Source organism: Notolepis coatsorum, assembly GCF_963971535.1.
Source record: "Notolepis coatsorum genome assembly, contig: SUPER_15_unloc_1, whole genome shotgun sequence".
Lineage (NCBI taxonomy): Eukaryota > Metazoa > Chordata > Actinopteri > Aulopiformes > Paralepididae > Notolepis > Notolepis coatsorum.
This window is the reverse complement of record NW_028174866.1, coordinates 231,052-254,184: the sequence shown is the minus strand read 5'-3', so window position 1 is coordinate 254,184 and position 23,133 is coordinate 231,052.

Sequence of the window (23,133 nt, the reverse complement as noted above, 5' to 3'; positions counted from 1 at the left end):
AGAGTCTGCAATGCGTTGTAGGAAAAGTCTTTAGTGCTGATTTTGTCCGTTGAACTAGACTCTGTCCTGTCCGAATAAGAATACAAATAAAAATCAGAGGAAAACTAAACAGTCATAGTCCAATCACGCCTCATTTCGTGGAAATGGCTATTTTTATAACGTCATTTATATATTCATTTATAAGAATACAGTAGGCTTAGTATGACTGTTACTTTCCTTTCGGAGCCTTCCAACGCCGAGCCCGTCTCAATAAATCAAATGCTTCGGATAAACTTGTCCACCTCCGCCGGAGTTTGAAAGGTGCGGGCTCTCTCGTTGTGAGTTACCAGCAGCCGATCTGGAAAGATGATTCGGTGCATGTGGATCCCCCGCTCTCTCAGCTTCCTCCGCACCTCGTCGTATCCGCGCTGCCTCTTGTGCACACCTGCAGAGAGGTCTATGTGAAGACGAACCGGCTCGTTATTATAAAGGACCTGTCCCTTGGTCCTAGCTGCCCTCAGTACTCTCTCTCTGTCCTTGAAGTTCATGAACTTCATGATTAGGGTCCTTGGGCGTTGAGAGTCAAGTGGCGCGCCGATTCTATGAGCACGCTCCAATACTAAGCCCTCTCGTGGTTCAATATTCAGAGCCTCCGGTAACCATTTCTCCAAAAATGCAGTTGCATCCTGGCCCTCTGCCTTCTCCGGTAGCCCCACCAACCTGACGTTATTTCTTCGACTCCTGCATTCCAAGTCCTCCACTTTGTCGAGAAGGCTTTTAGCGGTGTTCTCCAGAGTGCTAACCTTTGGTGTCAGCTTATTAACGTTGTCCTCGGCGTCAGAAATCCGTTGTTCAGTCTGCTCTATGCGGCTTATGCAATCTTGTATCTGTTTCTTTATTTCCGTAATTGCTATTTGCATTTTGTCGAATTTCTTATACAGTCCAGTTTTCATAGTCAGTATGGCTTTCATGATATCTTGGTTGTCTGGACTTAACTTTTCATCATCTGATTCATCGACGTCCTCGTGTACGTTAGCCATCTTTTCATCTGACTTGGTGGCGCTGCTAGTCTCCTCCACCTCCGACTGTTCAGCTTTCTTTTTATCCTTCTTTGCTTTTTATTTAGCGTTTTTTCCTGACATTTTGATTCCGGATATTCTTATACATATACTGCGCGACTTTGAGTGATATTTTGATTAGTTCTGTAGGATTAAATTACATGCTAGCAGCTGAGCCTAAAATGTGCGACCTCCTAGTTACTCGCCATGCCCGGAAGTTTAAGTTCTTTTTTAGTCACTTCTGACAATCAGTTTGGGTTCAAAGCCAAGCGTGGCACTGACCTTTGTATCTATGCTTTGAAGGACGTTTGAATATGAATAAGGGTAACTAAGAATTCCTCTGTGTCAGTGGGTTTTATTGATGCCTCTAAGGCATTCGACTGAGTTAACCACCAGAAACAGTTTTTAAAGCTGAGGGAGAGGGGCGTGCCTGGTAATATTATTAGAATCCTGGCATTCTGGTATGTGAATCTGACCATGCGGGTCAGATGGGGTGATACTATCTCTTGGTGTTGGGCATGGCGTCCGGCAGGGGGAGTACTCTTCCCTGCACTCTTGTATGCTGATGATTTGAACGGGTTATGTGTGTGGTAGGGCTGACCCCTATTAGTCGAATAGTCGACTAATCGATCGAAAGGAGTCGTAGTCTAATACAAATTATTTTTTTTATTATTATTTTTTTTTATCACTCTTTCCAAAAGAAAAGAGGCCTAGAAGCGTGGCTGACGCTAATGGCACGCATACCAGAGGCTAACTGCCTAAGAAAACAGGCACAGAGGCACTGAAAGAGGATTTCACCCATCTAATGAACACACTAGACTAGACAAATATCAAGATGTATCCATCAGTGGACCCATTGCATGCTTTTGCAGAGGACAAGAAGCCATCAGTCGCCTCCTTCAGACATTAAGCACCCCCACAGCCCAAATGGAATGATAAAAAAAAAGAAAATAATTATACTTTTTTTTTCCCACGTTTTTATTTCATAGTCGACTAATAGTCGACTATCGGCTAATTTCGGCCAATCATAGTCGACTATTCAAATCCTTAGTCGGGGACAGCCCTAGTGTGTGGTAACATGGTGGTGAAGCACTTCATGTATGCTGATGCTTTGAACGGGTTATGTGTGTGGTAACAGGGTGGTGAATCACTTCATGTATGCTGATGATTTGAACGGGTTATGTGTGTGGTAACAGGGTGGTGAATCACTTCATGTATGCTGATGATTTGAACGGGTTATGTGTGTGGTAACAGGGTGGTGAATCACTTCATGTATGCTGATGATTTGAACGGGTTATGTGTGTGGTAACAGGGTGGTGAATCACTTCATGTATGCTGATGATTTGAACGGGTTATGTGTGTGGTAACAGGGTGGTGAATCACTTCATGTATGCTGATGATTTGAACAGGTTATGCGTGTGGTAACAGGGTGGTGAATCACTTCATGTATGCTGATGATTTGAACGGGTTATGTGTGTGGTAACACGGTGGTTAATCACTTCATGTATGCTGATGATTTGAAGGGGTTATGTGTGTGGTAACAGGGTGGTGAATCACTTCATGTATGCTGATGATTTGAACAGGTTATGTGTGTGGTAACAGGGTGGTGAATCACTTCATGTATGCTGATGATTTGGCCATCCTGTCGCCAAGTAGTAGTGGTTTCCAAGAGCTGCTCAATATCTGTTCTGATTATCAGTGATGGGAATAACGGCGCTATAAGTAACGGCGTTACTAACGGCGTTTATTTTTTCAGTAACGAGTAATCTAACGGATTACTCTTCCAATCTTAATAACGGCGTTACCGTTACTGCAAAAAAATTCGGCGCGTTACTATGAATGAACCTGTTTCTTTCATCAGACAGATCTCTGCGCTGAGAGGCATTTCTGTCCTTCCTTGTTTAGTGGGCAGTGCGCGAGCCAAGCGGATACATGCTGACGATTGGCTGAGGTTGAGTAAAATGTCATGGTAAGCCAATCAGAGGTAGAGGTGGGCGGGTGCCTCCAGAGTCTGATAGTGTTTTTTGTTCACTCTTGTGTTGTGTTGCAGCGCAGGGCACTATACAGTAGTGGCTCTACTGCTGACAGCCTTATCAACAGTGCTGCACTTCCTGGTTTAATAGCACAGTCTGGTGCGCAGATATATATATCTGTATGTCATGCATGTCATGCATGTCTTAAATGTCATGATTAGATTAGTTTAGATTATTTGATTAAATTCTTATATCTGTATGTTGTGTATGTCATAAATGTCATGAATTGAAAATGGGGGGACCCTGATGTAAACAAGACAAAAGTATTTCTCTGGTCTGCATCCCCTTAACAATTGTGTGTATTGAGCCGTACTGTATTGTACCCATTCTGCAATCTGTTAATTCAAATGTTCAATATTTATATTTATTGATAAAGGATTTGCACTACAACTCGTACACCCACTGTAAATTGTACCTAAATTGCACCTCATCCCATTTCTGCCTTGCACTATATAGTATTGTATTAGTACACTGCATAGTATTGTATATTATATGGTAACTCAGTTACGTCTATTCTGCATCGAACATTGTACATATGTCTATACTGAACACTGTGACCTCATTTTTTTTTTACTTCTAATTTACATGCTATACTATGTTATTTTATTTCATACTTATCTTGTCTTGCACAGTCTCTGGAGCGTAACAGTAAGAAGCATTTTGTATAAAAGTATTCTGTACTTCTGTATGACAACTATTAAAGAAACTTGAAACTCAATCAGTATATATTTGTTATTTATTTTTGGTATAGTGCTTAACAAGCATAATTTAATGTTGCCCAGTTGTGGCCTGTTGAGGGGCAATACATATCAAAAGTTCCAAAACATCTATTGTGTTTGTATTTGTATGATCCACTATATAAACATAGTAATTATAATATCTACATACATGGCATTTGATTGGAGGCTAGTCTCACTTTGTCCCACAGCAACATTAAAATTGTTTAGATTTGTGTATGTTGTTTATGTTAAAAGAAAATATTGAAAGTAACGCAATAGTTACTTTCTGAAGTAACTAGTTACTTTTATCATTTGTAACTGAGTAAGTAATTTAGTTACTTTTTGGAAGAAGTAACTAGTAACTGTAACTAGTTACTTTTTAAAAGTAACTTGCCCAACACTGTTTATTACACGTATAATACATACATACCAACTATTCGCCTGTTTTATTCTCCACCCATCCATAGCAACACTATTATCACCGACATCCAAGAAGGGGGATCCCCCCTTTGTGAGGTTTCTGTCCTTGCTCACTTCCTCGCTCTGTTCCTTTAAACCACCTCGCTCTGTTTTCCATTTGTTTCTGTTAATCATTTCATTCCCCCATTCACACGCTTCTTCCCAGAGACGTCGTTGATTGGTTCTCTCCCGTCCACACGCTTTTCAATCACATCCCCCAGCTGTCACTGCTTGTCAATCAATCAATCCCGTATTATTTATACCCCGTTTCCCCACTCAAGTTTTGTTGGATCGTTTTGATATTTTCTGTTTGCATTCGCCGTTCCTGCTGCTGCTGTTGTTCCCTGTGCTTTACCTCCAGGATATCCAAGAAGCCTTCCTCTTGGACTCCTTTTTCCCGTGGCGACGCGCTCGCTCCGCTGCTGTTCCAGCGCTCTTTACGCACAACGCCTGGGTGAGTTTTTAATGACTGTCTTTGATCAAATTCCGTTTTCGTGTGTTTTTATAACACTGAAGATTACCACCTTTTTATCAGACAGTCACTCACCCAGCGGTTGCCTTTTTGATTGTTTCACTGGGATAATATTTTGACCTAACATCTCCCACTGTGTGTTTATCACACCGAAGATATTATCACATTGGATTGTATTTTGGACTTCGCTCTCAGTGTCTATTTTTGCACCGAAGATATTTTTCACTTGGGATTGTGTTTTGGAACATTGCTCACTGTGTGTGTTTACACGAAGATTAGTTCACTTGGATAACTTTTGTTTTTGGGTACAAGTCACCTCTCCTGTTCTCCTGCTCGTTCTACCTGCACCCTGTGTTGACTCGCTCCCTCTCTCTCTCTCTCGGTCCCGCATCACCTCGGAGATTCTGCCGAGAGAGGTCTGCAGAGCGGCTCTGACGTCAGCATCTGCTACCCCCTACTACCACCTCGGGAGAAGCTGCAGAGCAGCAGAACATTTTCATCCTTGCTTGAATTCCTGTCTTGTTTAGACTCTTCCTATTCTATGCTGTTGTGAAGGATCAGATTAAACCGAATATATATATTTATTTATGGATATATATTTAAATAGTATTTGTATATCGTTTGATATCCCCTGTATATTCCTTGTACAATATGCACTGAATATCCCTTTAGTCTACTAAACAGCCCATAATAGTTTCATTCTACCATTGGACGAGAACCTGGCGCCAGCAGCCATACCCCTAGGTTCAAGTTCAATCGTGCCGCCCAACATGTCGTGGCAAGCCCGGCTCCGCGTAGGAATACGTCTGGCGAAATACGAATGGTACTATTTGTTCATAGCGCATATATATATGGCGCAAGTAAAGTAGAACTTCTTTTTAGTCCAGTTCTTTACCCTCCAACCGAGTAACAGACTCGAAGCCTCACCCACGACGCACGTGTGGTGCAGTAAGGCCTACTTGGCCTCAGAATAGGCATTGAGATATCGTGTGGATTAATAGTTGAATAGTCATAGTTTGGCACTATACCGTCGAGTTGGACGTATTCTATTAAGCTAATAATAGTCTATTTATGTATGGTGCATCGTGTCGGTTAGAGTTATAAAGTGAGCAGTACCCCCATCGTTTCTGACGTTATCTGGAGTCTTAACCAGGCTGGGCAGACCACTAGTGGTGCTTGCATCCGAGGAGCTCCGGGCCAGGGCGACTGGACCTGTATATTGGATTACTCTACCCGGACGACGGCGAGCCTTCCACGGCTTGGATTATGCTTTGGGTGCTTTGATTATTCCATGGATAACGGCCAACACTGCGGAGTGTTGGAACTACCCCCCGGAGAGGACTCCAGGTGAGACGGCGCTCTACACCAGTGAGGTCGCCTCACGTCTCTCCGTTGTGGACCGGCAGCTACCGTCCACCAGAGGGTCCAGCTGTATTCGTCTGCGGACCGAGGTTCTGTTGGGCACCGTGTTCAAGACTTTGAATTCTCCCAAGAAATCGTCGGCCAGATGGGATACCGCCAGCGGCTTCTCTAACCCCCCCCTCCTACTGTCTTACAACCAGCGGGACCCCCCCCCCCTTAGTGTATCCAGCTATAATCATTTAAGTACCATCGCTATAGTTTCCTAAATATCCAGGTTGTATACTTACTCCCTGCGTAACCAGAGATTGGACATTCAATGTTGATTTACCTACGAATACTCATTTGCCATACAAGTGCATTTCAAATCATAAGTGTAAACAAGTGAACGTTGTATATACCTTTTGCTATATTAAATATTCGATTTGTACATTTGTGTGGACTTCGTTTCATCAGGTGGGAAAGTGTTCATCATATTTATATCATGTACTGGATGGCCAGAAGTTAAAGTACAAGAGGTAGTGGTTTAATACAACCATACTTAACAATACAGTCAGGGAATTGTACCCCTCAGTTACATATGCTGTTTAATTAGTCTCAATAAACAAGCCCCTGTTTTTGGCAACTCTGAATCCTACTCTCTTGTGTCGTTGCGTTTGGGGTCGGTGTCAAACCATAACATTACGATCCAACCAAAATGACGACCCCAGCCGACACAGAGAGGGTCAGAACCGCACTTGCTAATCAAGTCGAGTTGACCAGGGATCACAGTCTCCAACTAGAGAGGGCTGCGGCTGCGGTGCAGGATCTCAGGGAACAGGTCCTGCCTATTCAGGGGTCAATGGCCGCTCTGGCGGGACAACAATCCGGTATTCTCGCTCAGCTTCACTCGCTGAGCAACACCGTTAATGCTTTACTTCCTTCACATCCTTCAGGAGCATTCACCGCAGCCCCAGCAGATCCCGCACCTCGGGAACCCCGTCTCTCCGTCCCACGGCTGTTCGACGGCAATCCCGAGGAGTGTGCCACATTCATCATGCAATGTGAGTTGGTTTTCCGTCATCAACCAAGCCGTTTTACTGCTCGAGGGTCCCAAGTGGCTTATATGACGAACTTGCTTTCAGGCCATGCTGCCCAGTGGGTCACTTCCTCCTGGGCAATGGATGCAGATTTTGTTTTCTCCTATCCAGACTTCGTGGCGGAGCTCCGCAGAGTGTTCCACCATCCAGCCCGAGGTCTGGACCCCGGAGCCCGGTTGGGGACTTTCCGACAGGGGAGCGGCAGGGTGACGGACTATGTCCTGGAGTTTCGACTGGCGGCGGTGGAGAGTGGATGGAACGACCCTGCACTTCGCCTAACCTTCTTGAGGGGACTCAGTGACGCAGTCCGGGACCAGCTCGCTACCCGGGAGTTGCCCGACTCCCTCGAGGACCTGTTTAGCCTCGTCATCCGCATCGACGGACGCCTCCTGGAGAGAAGGCGCGAGAGGACCCGACTGTTACCTCCTGAGGTACCCCGGATTCCCCGGACGCATGACGTCACTCCTGGACGCCCTGTCCTCAACACTACTCGTGGTAGCAGGCCTCCCCGTTCGGTTCGCGAGGAGGAACCCATGCAGCTAAGGACGCTCTCATCTGAGCCAGGCGGAGCGTGAGGCAAGGCTCAGGTCCGGTCTCTGCCTCTACTGCGGAGGTGCGGGACACCGAATCGCCGACTGCCCCACCCGGCCAAAAGATCAGGCTCGCCGAGACCCCGGGAGATCCTGGTGAGCCGTTTTTCCCATTCCCAGCGCCGCGCACCACCTGACCATCTGATGAGCGTCACCCTGGCCTGGGGGGACCAACGTGCCACGGTGGAGGCCCTCATCGACTCTGGGGCTGACGAGAATTTCCTCGACTTCGAGTTCGCTACCCGAGCCAACATTCCACTTGAGGACCTGGTGAGGCCCTTGGAGATCTTCTCGTTGGACCAACACCGCCTGGCCGACATCTCTCAACGCACCGGCCCAGTCGTGCTGACCATCGCTGGGAACCACGTCGAGAGAATCCAGTTCCTCATCACCCAATCCCCCCTTGTCCCGGTGGTCCTGGGTAGGCCCTGGCTCGCGCTGCACGAGCCCCACATCGCCTGGTCCTCCGGTACCATCAAGGGCTGGAGCTCCTCCTGTCACGCCCTGTGTCTGCAGGCGGCGTCCTGTCCCCCGCCCCGGAGGCCCGCTGGTGAGTTGCCTCCGGACCTCTCGTCCATACCTCCCGAGTACCACGACCTCTTGGAGGTTTTCAGTAAATCCAGGGCTCAGGCCCTTCCACCTCACCGCCCCTATGACTGCGCCATCGACCTCCGCCAAGGGGCTCCCCTTCCCGGCAGCCGCCTCTACAGTCTGACCGTTCCGGAGAAGAAGGCGATGGATCTCTACATCTCTGAGTCATTGGAAGCAGGACTAATTCGGCCTTCCTCCTCCCCGGTGGCGGCCGGTTTCTTCTTTGTTGGTAAGAAGGATGGGGACCTGCGACCCTGCATCGACTATCGTCAGCTCAACGAGATCACCATCAAGAACAAGTACCCCCTACCTCTCATGAGGTCCACCTTCGAGCCACTGACCCAGGCCTCGTTCTTCACCAAGCTGGACCTCCGGAGTGCCTACCATCTTGTCCGTATCCGTGAGGGCGATGAATGGAAGACCGCCTTCAAGACCCCCAGGGGCCACTACGAGTACCTAGTGATGCCGTTCGGCCTCACCAACGCCCCGGCGGTATTCCAGGCACTCATGAACGACGTCCTTCGTGACATGCTGGAGGTGTTCGTGGTGGTGTACCTGGACGACATTCTCATCTTCTCCAGGACCCTCGAGGAACACATCCAGCATGTCCGCCGTGTGCTGGAGCGCCTCCTCCACAATCGGCTCTTCGTCAAGGCGGAGAAGTGCCGTTTCCACTCCGACTCCGTCGACTACCTGGGCTTCATCGTTGAGAAGGGCTTGACCCGAGCGGATCCTCGCAAGATCCAAGCTGTGGAGGATTGGCCTGAACCCACCACTCGGAAGGAGTTACAGAGTTTCCTCGGGTTCGCCAACTTCTACCGAAGGTTCATCCGGAACTACAGTCAAGTGGCGGAGCCACTTACCAAGCTGACCTCCCCCGCTCTGCCATTCGACTGGTCCCCAGCGGCATGCGCTGCGTTCCGCTCCCTCAAGAAGAGGTTCACTTCCGCCCCTATCCTGCTCCACCCTGACCCCAAGAGACAGTTCATTGTGGAGGTGGACGCCTCGGATACTGGCCTGGGCGCTGTCCTATCCCAACGTTCTCTTTCGGACCAGAAGGTGCATCCTTGCGCCTTCTACTCGCGTCGCTTCCTCCCTGCCGAGAGGAACTACGACACCGGCAATCGGGAGCTGCTGGCGGTCGTGGCTGCGTTGGAGGAGTGGCGTCATTGGCTAGAGGGTGCCGAGGAGCCTTTTACCATCTGGACGGACCACAAGAACCTGACGTTCATCCGCGCTTCCAGGCGCCTCAACGGTCGGCAGGCGAGATGGGCCAGTTTCCTCAGTCGGTTCGACTTCTCGCTGACCTTCCGCCCCGGTTCCCGCAACACGAAGGCCGACTCCCTGTCCCGGTTACACTCCAAGGGGGCTCCACCCTCTGAGGACCCTACTCCCATCCTCCCGGAGGCCCGAGTGGTTGGAGCCATCACCTTGGGCATCGAGGGTGTGGTTAGGCGTGCTCTACGCTTCCAGCGTGCTCCTAGCAACGTCCCTATGCATCGTCTCTTCGTCCCCGACTCTGCCCGGTCCCGGGTACTGCTTTGGGGCCATACCAGCCGGTTCGCCTGCCACCCTGGCGTCCATCGCACGTTCTCCTTCCTGGCTCGTCGTTTCTGGTGGCCCACCATGCGGAACGACGTCAAGGAGTTCGTATTGGCCTGCGCGGTCTGTGCCCGCAGCAAGGCCTCTCACCAGGCACCCTCCGGGCTCTTGCAGCCACTTCCCGTTCTGAGCCGTCCGTGGTCACATGTGGCGCTGGACTTCGTCACAGGTCTGCCCTCCTCCCAGGGGAACACCTGCCTTCTGACCGTGGTGGATCGATTCAGCAAGGGGGTTCACCTCGTGGCCCTTTCCAAACTTCCCTCGGCGGCCGAGACGGCGGACCTCCTGACTCACCACGTGCTCCGCCTTCATGGGTTTCCCCAGGATATCGTCTCTGACCGGGGGCCCCAGTTCACCTCCCAGGTATGGCGGGCCTTTTGCAAGGGATTGGGGGCAACGGTCAGTCTTTCCTCTGGTTATCATCCCCAGACTAACGGGCAGACGGAGAGGATGAACCAGAGCGTGGAGTCTGCTCTTCGGTGTGTGGCAGCCGAGAGACCGGCATCCTGGAGCCGTTTCCTTCCCTGGGTTGAATACTCCATCAATTCAATGGTCAGTTCCGCCACCGGCCTCTCACCCTTTGAGGTTTCCCTGGGCTACCAACCCCCTCTTTTCCCTGCACAGGAGGCGGAAGTGGCAGTTCCCTCCGTGCAGGTCCACCTCGACCGCTGCCGACGAGTTTGGGAGATCACCAGGACCGCGCTGCTCCGGACATCTGAGCGCGCCTGTCGTGGTGCCGACCGGCGCCGGGTTCCTGCGCCGACTTACCGCCCTGGGCAGAGGGTGTGGCTCTCCGCAAGGGACCTGCCGCTACGGTCCTCGGCCAAGAAACTCAACCCCCGTTTCGTCTGACCTTTCGAGGTCCTGAAGGTACTCAGTCTGGCGGCCCTGCGCCTGAAACTTCCTGCGTCCATGCACATCCACCCCGTGTTCCATGTCTCCCGGGTTAAGCCCGTCTCCCTCAGTCCCCTTATGCCTCCAGCTCCTGATCCTCCGCCTCCCGTGTTGGTGGATGGTCACCCCCAGTGGCAGGTCCGCCGGTTGATGGGCGTTCGTCGGCGGGGCCGGGGGTTCCAATACCTGGTGGACTGGGAGGGTTACGGTCCTGAGGAGCATAGCTGGGTCTCCCGGCAGCTCATCGTGGATCCCAGCTTGATCACTGACTTCCATCGTGCCCATCCTGACGAGCCGGGTCGGCCTGGTCGCCGGGTGGCTCCCGTGGAGGAGGGGGTACTGTGAGGTTTCTGTCCTTGCTCACTTCCTCGCTCTGTTCCTTTAAACCACCTCGCTCTGTTTTCCATTTGTTTCTGTTAATCATTTCATTCCCCCATTCACACGCTTCTTCCCAGAGACGTCGTTGATTGGTTCTCTCCCGTCCACACGCTTTTCAATCACATCCCCCAGCTGTCACTGCTTGTCAATCAATCAATCCCGTATTATTTATACCCCGTTTCCCCACTCAAGTTTTGTTGGATCGTTTTGATATTTTCTGTTTGCATTCGCCGTTCCTGCTGCTGCTGTTGTTCCCTGTGCTTTACCTCCAGGATATCCAAGAAGCCTTCCTCTTGGACTCCTTTTTCCCGTGGCGACGCGCTCGCTCCGCTGCTGTTCCAGCGCTCTTTACGCACAACGCCTGGGTGAGTTTTTAATGACTGTCTTTGATCAAATTCCGTTTTCGTGTGTTTTTATAACACTGAAGATTACCACCTTTTTATCAGACAGTCACTCACCCAGCGGTTGCCTTTTTGATTGTTTCACTGGGATAATATTTTGACCTAACATCTCCCACTGTGTGTTTATCACACCGAAGATATTATCACATTGGATTGTATTTTGGACTTCGCTCTCAGTGTCTATTTTTGCACCGAAGATATTTTTCACTTGGGATTGTGTTTTGGAACATTGCTCACTGTGTGTGTTTACACGAAGATTAGTTCACTTGGATAACTTTTGTTTTTGGGTACAAGTCACCTCTCCTGTTCTCCTGCTCGTTCTACCTGCACCCTGTGTTGACTCGCTCCCTCTCTCTCTCTCTCGGTCCCGCATCACCTCGGAGATTCTGCCGAGAGAGGTCTGCAGAGCGGCTCTGACGTCAGCATCTGCTACCCCCTACTACCACCTCGGGAGAAGCTGCAGAGCAGCAGAACATTTTCATCCTTGCTTGAATTCCTGTCTTGTTTAGACTCTTCCTATTCTATGCTGTTTAATTAGTCTCAATAAACAAGCCCCTGTTTTTGGCAACTCTGAATCCTACTCTCTTGTGTCGTTGCGTTTGGGGTCGGTGTCAAACCATAACACCCTTGAAAGGCCCTTCTAAGGTTTCTCTCCTCCACATCGCCAGTGGTGCTTTTTTCCTATTGCTATAGGTTTTTCCTTACCTTCGCTGGGGTATGTCTGGGAGTGTTGCATTTATTACGTTACATTTATTTTGGATTTCATGGTGGGTTTTTTGTTCTTGATTTATTGGGATGTTTCTTCTTGAATAGTTTAAAGAAGACTTGTCCGGCCCATGGGGACATTAACTTGTGATTTCGGGCTTTACAAATCAATTTGATTTGATTTAATATGCATTTATATGTCCAGTGATACAGGTATAAAGACACTATGGTCAGGCACTCTACTACTGGCCCCTGAGCAGCTAACACTGGAGCGGTTAAAGCTGAGGTGCCTTGCTCAAGGGCACAGCGAGCAGCCATGTGCACACATAGAACGGGTGCACAAGCACCTGCCCTTTTGTGCCTCATAAAAAAGTGCCCTTTTTATGCAATTATTTTTACCATATTTTCTTTTTTACCTCCATATAGAGAGAGTGATCTGCAAAATGCTTGGGTTGGGGGTGCAATTCCTAACAGGCTCAACCATATGGATAAAAGTTCCCATATTATGTGCTTTACACAAACTAAAAACAGATATTACATTACATTACACAAACTAAAAACAGATATTACATTACATTACACAAACTAAAAACAGATATTACATTACATTACACAAACTAAAAACAGATATTGTCTGAATTACTAGAAGAAAGAAATGCAACACCTTTGGCTCATAGTAATTTATTAATTTCTTAGGATTTATTTTGGTCTAATAAATGTTTAAGGTTCTTAGATGGATCTCCTGCTGCCTCCTCCTCCTCTTCCTCCTCCTCCTCCCCCTCCTCCTCCTCCTACTCTTCCTCATCTTCCTCCTCCTCCTTCTACTCTTCCTCATCTTCCTCATCATCTTCCTCCTCCTCCTCTTCCCCCTCTTCCTCCTCTGCCTCCTCCTCCTCATCCTCTTCCTCATCTTTCTCCTCCTCCTTCTAATCCTCCTCCTCCTCCTCCTCTTCCTCCTCCTCCTTCTCCTCCTCCTCCTAATCATCCTCCTCCTTCTCCTACTTTTCCACACCTTCCTCCTCCTCTTCCTCTTCCTAATCCTCCTCTTCCTCCTCCTGCTCCTGTTCCTCATCTTCCTCCTCCTCCTCCTGCTCCTCCTCCTCCTCATCCTCCTCCTCCTGCTCCTCCTCCTCCCCTCCTCCTCCTCCTCCTCCTCCTCCTCCTCCTCCTCCTCCTCCTCCTCCTCCTCCTCCTCCTCCCTCCTCATCCTCCTCCCTCCTCCTCCTCCCTCATCCTCATCCTCCTGCTCCTCCTCCTGCTCCTCCTCCTCCCCTCCTCCTCCTGCTCCTCTTCCTCCTCTTCCCTCCTCCACCTCCCTCCTCCTCATCCTCCTGCTCCTCCTGCTCCTCCTCCTCCTCCCCTCCTCCTCCTCCTCCAGCTCCTCCTCCTCCTGCTCCTCCTCCTCCTCCTCCTGCTCCTCCTCCTCCTCCTCCTGCTCCTCCTCCTCCTCCTCCTCCTCCTCCTCCTCCTCCTCCTCCTCCTCCTCCTCCTCCTCCACGGGGAGCAGCGTACTGGCTCATGTTAGGCAGGCCATGCATTATGCAGCAGCTTAGACTTCTGCGCTGGGTCTTCATGTCATTGGCTACAGTCCACTTGTCGCTGCTCTGGTCGTAGCGCTCCACATTGGAGATGGGGTTTAAGCCATTGAAGGAGCCTCCGACCACGAAGAGCAGGTCGTCCAGCACCGCGATGCCAAAGTCGATTCGGGGGGTGTGCATTGCGGGCAGGGCGCTCCAGGAGTCAGTCAAGGGGCTGTAGGCCTCCACGCTACGCAGGACGTGTCTGTTTCTACCATCCGACCCTCCCACCTGAGGACAGGACACATGAGAGGAATGTTTTAGTGTGTGGCTCAGGCAGATAGACACTGTATTAATCCATTTAGCGAAATGAGGGCATCACAGCAGCATTGCAAGTCAAATGATACATATCTATAGAAATATCTAGTATAAAGCATTTGTCTCTGTGTGCACCTACCGCATAGACGTGTCCTCTGTACGCAGCGACTCCATGTGCGATACGCCTGCTGCTCATGGGGGCAATCAGAGTCCACTGGTCGGTGTCTGGGCTGTAGCACTCAGCTGTGAGCAGACCCTCCCACCTGTTCCAGCCACCACAGATGTAAACCTGTAATAAGAAAGAATATTCTAATTTAGTTTATATATTCCATTTGATTTCATTCTACTTTAATTGTCTGTTAATGTTGATGCACCAAAGGACCCAGACACATCTTTTGTATGTACAAGCTCACTTGGCAATAAAGACATTTATGATTTCTGATCTAACGGTTCTTGTGTTCATCTAGCACCCTGTGCCCCTCAGTTCCACCCACCTTGCCCTGGAGGGCTGCTGCCCCTGCACCGGTCCTGCGCCTCAGCATGGGTGAGATCACTGTCCACCGGTCGGTTTCAGGCTTGTAGCGCTCGGCGCTGTTCAGTACCTCGTCTCTGTCGTCTTTCCCTCCCATGGCGTAGATACAGCCATCCAACGCGACCACGCTGAGCTCACTGCGGCGTGAGTGCATGGGGGCCGCCTGCAGCCAGCTGCGAGTGACGGGGTTGAACCTGCGCACACTGCTGAGAACAGAGTCTACGCCGTCGAAGCCGCCGACGCAGTAGACCAGACCGTGGAGATAAGCGGTGCCGAGGTCCCACCGGGGACTCTCCCCCTCAACACTCACATCCATCCATCCACCGGCTCGGATATCGTAAGCCTCCATGCCACTCCCGCCTCCGATGGCCAATAGGACCTCCTGGGGCAGGCGTGGGCGGGTCAGGGGGTTTGGGAGCCTGTCGGAGCCAGAGGGGTTCAGGACGCTGAGGATGAGGGGCCTGCAGTCGTGGCTGTCCCTCACCACAGGGTTGTTCTGGACGTTGTTCCTGAAGTAGTCAGGCCTCATCAAGCCCATGCGAACCTGGGAAGAGACAAGCAGACAGCGGGTACAACTTAGACATCGGTTGTAGACAGTTTCTGTTGCTAGGGAACAGTTTGGACCCAAATGTTTGAGAACCACTGTACTAGGGAACCTAGTGTTGTTTTAATGTAATGCACAGTAATACAATTTTTCCTTTTTTTTATAAATGTTTTTATTTTATTTTATTTTCATACATAAAACAGAACATAACAGTACAATAATAATAATAATAATAATAATAATAATAATAATAATAATAATAATAATAATAATAATAATAATAATAATAATAATAATAATAATAATAATAATAATAATAATAACAATGACAACAGCGACGACAACAATAATAACAGTAACATGAATCATAATGACCTTGACAAGAGACAGACAAACAAGAAAAGGTAAAATAATAAAAAATGTATTAAAAATAAATGTGGCTCAGGCACTAGCAACCATGTTTGTGTATCCGTAATACAATTAGTTACCTTGGGCAGCAGCAAAGGGATGTGTGTTTTACGCTCCTCACGGGAGTGGTCGATCCAACGGAGGACTGCCTCGAACACCGTCTCCTCGCTCTTCACGTTCAGATCATCCCTCTCGATGATGTCCACCAGTTGCTGCGGGGACAGCTCCACAAGCTCCTGTGAGACGTGCAACATCTCCTCAAAGTGGCACACGGTGAAGAGATGGGCCTTGCACCTCAGGTCAGGGCAGCAGTAGAAGTCCGCGAACCTCCAGATGCCGACACAGTTTTCCAGAGACAGCTGGCCTTCTAGGAAGTCAGAGCAAGCTCCTACTATGCCAGTGACGAGAAGCTGGTTTGCAGCCACCAGAAGCTCTTCCACGTTCTCTGCTGTCACCAGCACAAAGCGTGTGTAGGAGTACTCTATGATGAGCTGCATCATACACGGGGACACCCCAGGGATAATGTAGACGAGTTTCTCTGAGTCGCTCGAGCGAGTGAAGAGGGCTCTGTGGGACACAGAGTATAGAGATATCTGATGAGTAAACAGTAAGCAACATTCTGTCCTGTGTAGTAATTAGGGCTGACCCCTATTAGTCGAATAGTCGGTCGAAAGGAGCCGTAGTCGACTGCCAACCTCTTAGAAGCGTTACCAGAGGCCAACTGCCTAAGAAAACAGGCACAGAGGCACTGAAAGAGGATTTCACCCATCTAATGAACACACTAGACTAGACAAATATCAAGATGTATCCATCAGTGAACCAATTGCATGCTTTTGCAGAGGACAACAAGCCTTCAGTCGACTCCTTCAGACATTAAGCACCCCCCACAGCCCAATGGAATGATAAAAAAATATATATATATATTATACTTTTTTTATTTTATTTTTTAAAGTCAACTAATAGTCGACTAATGGCACATTTTGGCCAATCATAGTCGACTATCCAAATCCTTATTCGGGGACAGCCCTAGTAGTAATATATTTTCACTGTAGAAGTAATAGGGTCTTAGCACAGTAGAAGTATAGTATCTTTTTACAGTAGAAGTACAGTATAGTATATGTTTACAGTAGAAGTACAGTATAGTATATGTTTACAGTAGAAGTACAGTATAGTATTTGTTTACAGTAGAAGTGCAGTATAGTATCTTTTTACAGTATAAGTACAGTATAGTATCTGTTTACAGTAGAAGTACAGTATATTATCTGTTTACAGTAGAAGTGCAGTATAGTATATGTTTACAGTAGAAGTACAGTATAGTATCGGTTTACAGTATAAGTACAGTATATGTTTACAGTAGAAGTACAGTATAGTATATTTTACATTAGAAGTACAGTATATTATCTGTTTACAGTAGAAGTACAGTATAGTATATGTTTACAGTAGAAGTACAGTATAGTATATGTTTACAGTAGAAGTACAGTATATTATATTTTTACAGTAGACGTACAGTATAGTATCTGTTTACAGTTGAAGTACAGTATAGGGTCTTAGCACAGTAGACATATAGTATATTTTACAGTAGAAGTACAGTATAGTATATGTTTACAGTAGACGTACAGTATAATATCTGTTTACAGTAGAAGTACAGTATATTATCTGTTTACAGTAGAAGTGCAGTATAGTATCTTTTTACAGTATAAGTACAGTATAGTATCTGTTCTGAAGGGCCAGATTAACACTGAGAATCTACGTTTATTATTTTATATAACTTGTATATTATTTATATATATATAAGCTATATACCTTTAAGCCTCCGTTTGAATCATAGCATTATTCGCTTTCCTCATTGGACACCGCCCTTGGCATTGACGGCGCCAACAGTCGCGCCCCCCAGACAAGTTCAAAGACGAGTCCGGACAAGTTGAGACATGCCCTTGGCCAGCGCATTGATTCCGGACAAGAGATTCGGTTGCGCTCTAGAAATCACTCTGAGTATATATTGTGAAAGGCGCAAGCAGCAGCAGTGCGAAACCTAAACATGTGAAGTGCGAAGTGAACCCAGTAACTAGTGTGAACCTTAGCAAGTGTGTGTGGACTTAAAGTAATTAGTATCAGAACACGAGGTGAACCTAACAGCAGAACGATTGGACATGTGAGCAGTGGAACCTACCGGCGTTGTATCGTTACGGATAGCTAGTAGCTCCTTAGATACGACCTTGATATTGTAGAACCATTGTTGGTGTATTATAGTGAATTGTGTAAACGTAGTAACGTGGAGAAGAGCATCGTTAATACCATTGGCGTTTGGATTTAACTACACCTGAAGATCTGCATCGGGCTAGCTTCGAGGACGAAGCTAGCTAGCTATCATCACTGCCGTCGGGCATTGGATTAAGAGCTATTACCCTGCTATCGAGCACTTGGATTACAAGGACTGGATCCGTATGAGACCCCTTTTATTCAGTGACCAGCAGGAGTATCCGACTATTCTTCAATTCCTCTGGAGCTTACCACTCCGTGGGGGAAATCACCAGTCTCCAGCTATACCCCTAGTTTGCCCTGTATCGCCATCTCACTCCATGCAGCGTTCCGGTTGAGTATTATTAACCTAGGAATTATTCATTCCCACTGATTTTGATACTCTGACATTCTACTATCATTCGCCATAAAAGAGCAATGTACTAATTCTCAGTTGTACATTTGATATTGCTAATAAAATACTGAAAACGTTATCTCTTTGTCCCCGTGCCGTATATTGAGTGTCTGCCATATTTAACTGTACTGTCTGGCAAGTAATAATAATATTTAGTAGTGGTTTAATCTAAACAATCTTTAATACAGTCAGGGTTTTGTAACCCCTCAGTTACAGTATCTGTTTACAGTAGAAGTGCAGTATAGTATCTGTTTACAGTAGACGTACAGTATAGTATTGGTTTACAGTAGAAGTACAGTATATGTTTACAGTAGAAGTACAGTATAGTATATTTTTACATTATAAGTACAGTATAGTATATGTGTACAGTAAAAGTACAGTATAGTATATGTTTACAGTATAAGTACAGTATATTATCTGTTTACAGTAGAAGTACAGTATAGTATATTTTTACATTATAAGTACAGTATAGTATATGTTTACAGTAAAAGTACAGTATAGTATATGTTTACAGTAGACGTACAGTATAGTATCTGTTTACAGTAGAAGTACAGTATATTATTTGTTTACAGTAGAAGTACAGTATAGTATATTTTTACAGTATAAGTACAGTTACAGTATAAGTACAGTATATTATCTGTTTACAGTAGAAGTGCAGTATAGTATATGTTTACAGTAGAAGCACAGTATAGTATCGGTTTACAGTAGAAGTACAGTATATGTTTACAGTAGAAGTACAGTATAGTATATTTTTACATTAGAAGTACAGTATAGTATCTGTTTACAGTATAAGTACAGTCTAGTATATGTTTACAGTAGAAGTACAGTATAGTATATGTTTACAGTAGAAGTACAGTATAGTATATGTTTACAGTAGAAGTACAGTATAGGGTCTTAGCACAGTAGAAATATAGTATCTTTTTACAGTAGAAGTACAGTATAGTATATGTTTACAGTATAAGTACAGTATATTATCTGTTTACAGTAGAAGTACAGTATAGTATCTGTTTACAGTAGAAGTGCAGTATAGTATATTTTTACAGTATAAGTACAGTATAGTATCTGTTTACAGTAGAAGTGCAGTATAGTGTCTGTTTACAGTAGACGTACAGTATAGTATCGGTTTACAGTAGAAGTACAGTATCTGTTTACAGTAGAAGTACAGTATAATATATGTTTACATTATAAGTACAGTATAATATCTGTTTACAGTAAAAATACAGTATAGTATATGTTTACAGTAGAAGTTCAGTATATTATCTGTTTACAGTATAAGTACAGTATATTCTCTTTTTACAGTAAAAGTACAGTATATTATCTTTTTACAGTAGATGCACAGTATATTATCTGTTTACAGTAGAAATACAGTATATTATCTGTTTACAGTAAAAGTACAGTATGGTATCTGTTTACTAACCAAGCTAACCTGAACCAAGCTAACCTGAACCAAGCTAAACTTACCTGAAATAGTCACTGCAGTCACACAGGAGGGCCTTGTGGGCATTCAACTCAGTGCTGTTGACTTTAATAACCACATCACAGAACCTTCCCTCCAGATGCAGCTCATTAAGGATTGTAGATGACATTGTTTCCTTTTCCATGTGGGGATTTTAAATTGTATCTACAGAATATATTAAAGCTTACAGACAAGTAGCCGGAAACAACAAGTGATATCTTCACTTGGTCTTCTGAGATCTGAGATCTTCTGAGAGAATTGTTGAATATATATAGAACACAAATGTTCTAGAATGTCCTATTATGACATCATACTGTAACATCACAAATGTTCTAGAATGTTCTATTATGACATCACACTGTGACATCACAAATGTTCTGCCATTCATGGACCAAAATGTCCTGTTCTAAAGTCGATTTGTAGCCAAACGGTGAGGTGAAACTTTCCAGAAAGTAATCGCAACTCGAGTTGGACCAAGCCGGTTGTTTTTATATCTTACACATGTATGTGGTGCGAAAGCTCTGGAAGGAGTTAGTGGACAAATATCGGCAGAATAATAAAGAAGAATAAATAAATAAATAGTATAGATTACAATATTTATTAAAAACAGGATTTGTATAGTCGACTTTGATTGGCCCAAAAACAAAAAAAAGCATTCCATTGCAAAAAAATTTGATGCAAAAATAAAACGTTTTTATTAAATTAATTATTATAATTTTTTTATCATTACAGTAGATAAGATAAACGTACCTGAAATAGGCGCTGCAGCCACACAGGACGTTCTTGTGGGCGTTAAACTCAGTGCTGTTGACTTTAATAACCACATCACAGAACCTTCGCACCAGACGCAGGTCATTAGGGTTTGACATTGTTTCCTTTTCCATCTGGTGATTTTAAAATTGTATCTACAGAATATATTCTAGCTTACAGACAAGTAGCCGGAAACAACAAGTGATATCTTCACTTGTCTTCTGAGATCTGAGATCTTTTGAGAGAATTGTTGAATATATACTGTAGCGGCAACATGCCGGTGCCGCTTCCTGGTGTAGACGGGGAGTGAATCCATACGCGCTCAACGTTCAAAGAAATAGTCTTCCACACATTAAGCTCCGTTATCAGACACCGATGTGGTGATCCGATTTAATTAGAATAAGTAGGTTACATGGGAGGGTTGATCACAGCGATCCTAAGCGTCATATAACCTGGTCTAATTGCTTAAAGTGTTTCCTAAATAAGACTAATCTAAAAACGTTCCCGAAGCGTCCTGAAGCGCTGAAGCGTTCTAAGCGTTCTAAAGCATTAAGCTTCCTAAGCGTTCTAAAGCGTTAAGCTTCCTAAGCGGTAAGAAAATCATATGCCTTCCCCATCGGCTACCGCCCACAGCTGATTCCTATCACCTATTTAATGATCTCCGCCACGCCGTGGCTGATCACCTGACAGGTGCAGGTGATCCACCCACAGCGCAGCAGAGTCCACCCAACAGGTTACACAGAGTCATTACATTCCCATAAATCATTACATTCCCATAAATTGTAACATTCCCATAAATTGTAACCTTCTAATAATGATAATAATAATAGTAATAATGATAATATTAATACTAATAATAACAATAATAATCATAACAAAAAACACTCATTCGGCCTTTACACCGGCCCCTAATTGTGTATACACAATTACAAAATAAATAACATGGCCAGGTGAGTGTTCATTTACGGCTGGCAATCCTCCTTTGGCCCCAGTAGTAGGCACTGGTTGAACCTTCGTCATTTGGAAAGGCTTCCTGGATCCGTCCGAGCGGCCGGGGTTCCTGGGCGCTGTGTAGTCCACTATAATGGCTAAGGCACAGTCCTTACCGGCCCCATTATCTTCACCAAGCCTCACCTTTGGCTCTTTAACCGGTGTGGCTGATGCTCCTGCTCGTGTTTGCCATCCATAATGGATATGATAATGTTCATTCCGAGTCCATATTCTTGTCTTCTGGACATTCCATGTTACAAAATAATAAATCTTCATAGCGATGATTAATTCATAACTTAAAAGAGTCCATAATAAACTTAAATGTCTTAATGATGCATATTCCTTGGTCTTAATTGGGTATTATTGTTGTGTGATCAATACACCAATGCATCATGTTCACATTCTTGTGTTTGTGTTTCCTTTTCTCAAGGTCAAGGCCTTGTCAGGACCTTGGTCAGCCTCCCCTTTACCCTACCAAAGTGGGCTGAAAGGGGGGGGGCTTGAGAGTCCACAATCCACCTCACTCCAGAGTTTGCCATGGTGGTGCCTTGGAATGATGATGTGAATCAAGCACCACTCATGTCGTCTTCTCTTTCTTCTTTTATGATAAACCTTGTACCAGACATGGCTATCTTCTTTGTTTAGCTCTTGAAGAGGTACATTCTCTGTGCTGTTAGATATGCCAGTCTTCTCTTTGCACTTAGATCTTTTAGAGTTGTCTCTGCTCTGAGATCTTCCAGACTTGTTTTTTCTCTTAGATCCTCCAGAGTTGTCTCTGCTCTGAGATCTTCCAGACTTGTCTTTTCTCTCCACCACTACTCCTCTCTTGTTCTTAGTCTTGTTGGGCTTGATGTCCTCTTCTTCATCCCGTTTACTTTTCTTGACCTTGTTTTTAGTCTTGATGTTCTTAGGTTTGAAGTCGATTCCTGTCACGTCATCTCGCTCCCTCTTCAGAGACTTCTGGTGTTTAGGAGAGTGGTAGGGGTCCTCTTCATGCTCAGACTTCATATTCTTACATGAACTGTTCTCTTCCAATACAGAACTGTTCTCTTCCTTCTTAATCTGTCTGTCTGGTGACTTCACTTTCTCCTTCTTTCTCTTGTTCTTGTACTTGTCCTTGTCCTTGTCCTTCCGTTTATCCGTGCCGTCATCTTTGCGCTCTGCATCCTTCATGAGCTTATTTTGCAGGTGCGTGAAAACCTGAGCCACCTGTGGCTTGGTGGCGGCTGTCTGCTGCCGTTTCAGCTGTTGTCTTTGTTTGCCGTCAAGGAACTTCACTTTCTCCTCTGGCTTCTTCTTCAGCTGAGCCTGGCTGGCTGCAGACTTCGGGGTTGGTGCCATCTGGACTTGGTTCTGTTGCTGGTTCTGCTGAGCCTGGAGAACCAGGCTCTGGGCTAGCTTCTGTTGTTGTTGCTGTTGGTGTTGTTGCTGCTGCTGTTGCTGCTGTTGTTGCTGCTGTTGCTGCTCTTGCTGCTGTTGTTGCTGCTGTTGCTGCTCTTGCTGCTGTTGTTGCTGTTGTTGCTGTTGTTGCTGCTGTTGCTGCTCTTGCTGCTGTTGCTGCCGTTGTTGCTGCTCTTGCTGCTGTTGCTGCTGTTGCTGCTGTTGTTGCTGCTCTTGCTGCTGTTGCTGCCGTTGTTGCTGCTCTT